The sequence below is a fragment of the Chiloscyllium plagiosum genome, chromosome 39, assembly GCF_004010195.1.
Source record: "Chiloscyllium plagiosum isolate BGI_BamShark_2017 chromosome 39, ASM401019v2, whole genome shotgun sequence".
NCBI classification, from domain to species: Eukaryota; Metazoa; Chordata; class Chondrichthyes; order Orectolobiformes; family Hemiscylliidae; genus Chiloscyllium; species Chiloscyllium plagiosum.
In genome coordinates, this window is record NC_057748.1 from 27281257 (window position 1) to 27286411 (window position 5155).

A 5155-nucleotide genomic window follows, 5' to 3' on the forward strand; every position below is an offset into this window, starting at 1 on the left:
TCTCTCTGGGACCGGGGTGTGTTCGATACACTGTTCTTTCTCCCCCCCATCCCCCCTCTCTGGGGTGTGTTGGGTGGGGGAGAAGGATATCTGCTGAAACAGATTGAGAGGTGCGATACAATGAAGGACAAAGTCTTAGGTCCTGAATGGAAGTTTATAAATTTCACACGCCAGTGATTTTTTTTTTGTTTCGATTCAAAATCAAGAGAGAAACAAATATCGATCCTTTACAAATATTACAGCTCGTTCCAGTTTGGAAAAATTAAAAAAATAAGATGTTAGTGAGAGAGAATTAGTCCAAGCGCCCCAGAATGGGATGAGTTCATCGGTGACTCCTGTCTGGTTGTTGGGGGGCAGTGGGGAAGGAAGAGACCCTGGGGTCTGTCAGCGAGACGCGGGCAGCTGTTCAGCCTTGGTGTGCCTCACATCTCGTCACTGCGGTTTGTCTAGAGGGTAGGTGGGGTCCTTAAGTCTGCCCCCACAACCTCACGCTCTCAATGAGAGGGAGGGAATATTACAGTGATGGGTGTGGGGTATATCGGGGTGTTACAGTGAGGGGTGTGCGGTTTATCAGGGTGTTACAGTGTGGGGTGTGGGATATATCAGTGTGTCACAGTGAAGAGTGTGGGATATATCAGTGTTTCTGTGAGGGGTATATCTGTGTTACAGAGAGGGGTATTGGGTATATCAGTGTGGTACAGTGAGTGGTGTGGGGTATATCTGTGTTACAGTGAGGGGTATATCAGTGTGTTACAGTGAGGTGTGTGGGATATATCAGTGTTACAGTGAGGGGTGTGGGGTATATCGGTGTTAGTGAGGGGTGTGGTGTATATCAGTGTTAGAGAGGGGTGAGGGGTATATCAGGGTGTTACAGTGAGGGGGTGTGGGGTATATCAGGGTGTTACAGTGAGGGGTGTGGGGTATATCAGGGTGTTACAGTAAGGGGTGTGGGGTATATCGGTGTTACAGTGAGGGGGTGTGGGGTATAGCAGGGTGTTACAGCGAGGGGTGTGCGGTATATCAGGGTGTTACAGCGAGGGGTGTGCGGTATATCAGACTGTGCAGCACCAATCCGCAAACTGAAAAAATAATGAGTAGGGTTTACGGTATTGCAGTAGAGATTCCCCCCACCGAACATCCCGCCACACTCTCAACCCACCCTGCAGAGCACACATTCCTATCTCTGAACCGCCCCAACCAGGACAGAGTCACTTGACGAAATAAAAGATGAACTGGAGCCCGACAGCTCCACTGGGTCACCACGGACATGAAGTAGTGTTTGGGTTAATTGGCTAACTGGAGGGCCAGGATAAGGAGTGGCCCGCAGTATTGGGTAGTGTAAAACAGCAGGTGTTTAGTCTCCCCCTGGCCCCAATGAGGTTTTTATATTTATATACATACGTATATTATATACACACACACACCCCATGCCTTGTCGGGCCCCGTCACGTGCAGTCACTAGGCATTGTCATCCGGTGGGGATTCGGGGAAAGTGCGGTCTTTCTAAACGTATCTCTTGCAGAGCCAACTCAGGAGACGACGACAGGGGGAGGAGTCAGAACAACGTTGAGAAGCCCACGTCACCCCTCCCCTGAGTCTCCCGGACACATTCCCACCCACCCACTCCCCCCCCTCCTTGGTCAGCAGCATTTCTTGACTGCTGGCTTCTTCTTAGTTTTGTTGATCTTCACCACCTCGTTCTGCTGTTGGTTCAGGCGAGCGAGATTGTCTTTTTTGCACTTCAGCACCAAGTAGGTGACAGCGTTGAACATCTGCGAGGGGTGGGGTGGGAGGTTGAGAGAGGACACGGTGAGAGAGAGAACACACCAAAGGTAGCGACTGGTCAGAAAACAGCACAAATCCGCCCCCCTCCCCAGAGCTGCTATCCTATCCGTGCCCCCCTCATGATTTTCTAAACCTCGATAAGGTCATCCCTCAGCCTCCGACGCTCCAGGGAAAACAGCCCTCTCCCTGTAGCCTCAAAGCCTCCCAACATCCTTTCCCGATTCCTTTCCAACGTTTCACAACTTCCTTCCTGTAGCAGGGAGACCAGAATCGAATGCATTATTCCCAAAGTGGCACTGACCGATACAGCCACGTGTCCTCCCGACTCCTACACTCAACGCACTGACCGATACAGCCACAACGTAACCCTCCCAACTCCTACACACAACACATGACCGATACAGCCACAACGTGACCCTCCCAACTCCGACACTCAACACACTGACCAATACAGCCACAACGTGACCCTCCCAACTCCGACACTCAACACACTGACCAATACAGCCACAACGTGACCCTCCCAACTCCTACACTCAACGCACTGACCAATACAGATGCCTTTTAAATGTTGTAACTGTCCCAGCCTCCACCACTTCCTCTGGCAGCTCATTCCATACACCTACCACCCTCTTGGGGGAAACAATTGCCCCTCAGGTCTCTTTTATATCTTTCCCCTCTCACCCTAAACCTATGCCCCTCTAGTTCTGGACTCCCCCCACCCCCAGGGGGAAAAAGACTTTGTCAATTCCCCCTACCCACCCTCATGATTTTGTAAACCTCTATAAGGTCACCCCCTCAGCCTCCGACGCTCCAGGGAAAACAGCCCCCGCCTCTCCCTGTAGCTCCAACCCTGGCAACGCCCCCTTTACCCTGCACCTGGCCCGTACCGTTAGCCCTTCCCTCTCTGCGTGTTTGACTGAATGCCTTTTAAATCTTGTTAATGTCCCCGTCTCAACCATTTCCCCCGGCAGCTCAGTCCGTGTGTGTACCACCCTCTGTGTAAAAAGAAAAAGATGCCCCCTCAGGTTCCCTTCCACCTCCAGCCTTAAACAGATGCCCTTGATTCCCCAGCCCTGGGGAAAAAGACCGAGTCCGTTCACTCTATGCACACCTCTTGCGATCATAGACACTCAAGGCTCCCCCCCCCCTTGAAGACCATCTTAGCTTGTCCACTCTCGCCCTACAACTCAGACTCTCGAGAGCTGGTACATCCTGAATCGCTTCCGCCCTCTTTCCGGTTTAATAACATCCCTCCTGGAGCGAGGTGACCAGAACCGGGCCCAATACCCCCAAACGCGGCCTCACCAACAACCCCCGTTTGACCGCAACATGGGAACTCGGAGCAGGGTTAGGCCGCCTGGCCCTGCTCAGCCATTGAACACAATCGGGGCTAATCCTTTCACGGAACTCAGCTCCCCTTCCCCACATCTTCATCACTTCCCTTAATTCCTTTCTTTTTTTCAAAACACGTATCTACCTTAGCTTTATAAGCGATTACTGAAGTCGCGTCGACCACTTCCCTGGGTAAGGAATTCCATCGATTAACAACTCCCTGGGTGAAGCAGCTCATTCTCAGTTCATTCTAAACCTGCTTCCTCTAATCCTGAGGCCATGCCCTCTTATCCTAGTCTCACCCACCAGGGGAAACATCCCCTCTATTTCTATTTTACTGATGCCCTTCCTTATTTTACAGATCCCCCGCTCAGTCCTCTGACATCCCGTGAATATAATCCCAATCTACTCAGCTTCTCCCCATAAGCCAAACCCCTCAACTCTGGAACCGACCGAGTGAACCTCCTCTGCACCCCCTCCAGTGCCAGTACATGGGCGGCACGGTGGCCCAGTGGTTAGCACTGCTGCCTCACAGCGTCGGAGACCCGGGTTCAATTCCCGCCTTGGGCGACTGTGTGTGTGTGTGTGTGTGGAGCTTGCACACTCTCCCAGTGTCTGCGTGGGCTTCCTCCCACAGTCCGAAGTCCACGGATTGGCCGTGCTAAATTAGGTGAAGGGGTAAATGTAGGGGAAATGGGTCTGGGCGGGTTACTCTTCGGCGGCTCGGTGTGGACTTGTTGGGCCGAAGGGCCTGTTTCCACACTGGAAAAGTAATCCAATCCGTTCTGAAGTCAGGAGACCAAACCTGCACACTGTACTCCAGGTGTGGCCTCACCAACACCTTGTGCAGCTAAAGCATTACCTCCATTCTTTTAAACTTCAGCAACGTAGGACAAAATTCCATTTGCCTTCGTAATTATTTGCTGTACTTGCAGACCAACCCTCTACGGTTCATGCACAAGGACACCCAAGCCCCTCTGCAAATCAGCATGGTGCAACTTTTCACCATTCAAGTCATAATCCTTTTTACTATTACCCCTACCACGGTTTCACATTTATTTGCATTATATTCCATCCGCCAGACTTCTATGCTCAATGCCCTGACTGATGAAGCGTGCCAAACGCTGTCCTCACTGCCCGGTCTCCCCCACCCCTGGACTACAGAGAACCGTGCATCTGAACGCCAGGATTCCCCCTGTCCCTCTGCCCTCGGTCGGGCGCCGTCTGTGAAACCCCCTACCTCGATCTGAGTTGCCGAAACGCGGGACCTCACGTCTACCGAGGGGAAATCCCGTTTTCCTCGGCCCACTCCCCCAGCCGACTGCGGTCCTGCAGGGACCCCTGCTAACCCTCCTCGCGCTCTCCTCCGTTAGCGTTGTCTGCAAACGGACTCATCAGTCCGAATCCTCGAGACCGCCGACAGGAAGGGGGCCCAGTACTGACCCCTGAGGGCTTCCACGAGTCACAGGCCTCCAATCTGACAAGCGTCCTTCCCTCTGCTCCCTACCATCAGGCACAATTCTGTATCAGTGTGTGGGCCCCACCAATGTGCTGTCCAACTCCAACAGAACTTCCCAACTTCTGTCCTCATGCACTGACTGAAGTGAGCATTAATGTCATCGACGTGGATATCGGCCAGTTTAAGACTGCTGCGGGATGTGAAAGTGTTCTCAGGGTGAGGGTCCCACGCCCACGTATGCTCGGCCGCGCCCCACCCAGACAGGAGCTGGTCACTCACCTCCTCCACGTTAGAGTTCTCCTTTGCACTGGTCTCAAAAAGACAGATGCCCATTTGCTCACTGAAGCGCTTAGCGTCGGCAAACTCCACCTTCCTCCGGGACGGATCCTCACTCTTATTCCCGACTGGGATCGGGGCAGAGGGGGAGAGAGAGAGACAGGCCATTAATGGAGGGGGCGCCATCAGGGAATGGCAGGGGGTTTGGGGCACATCGGGAGGGAACGGGGAAGGGGTTTGGGGTCCATGGGGACGGTGTAGAGCGGGAGGGAACGGGAAGGGGTTTGGGGTCCATGGGGACGG

At 53.2% G+C, this 5155-nt stretch overlaps 1 long non-coding RNA gene across 1 annotated transcript; it reads right to left on the reverse strand.

The window, feature by feature from the left end:
- Window positions 1–135: 135 nt before the first annotated feature.
- On the reverse strand, window positions 136–5066 carry LOC122542370. The gene is made up of 2 exons (XR_006309790.1): window positions 4856–5066; window positions 136–1772 (listed from the first exon to the last, which is right to left on the reverse strand). It is a non-coding gene; the product is annotated as an uncharacterized LOC122542370 (long non-coding RNA).
- Window positions 5067–5155: the final 89 nt, after the last annotated feature.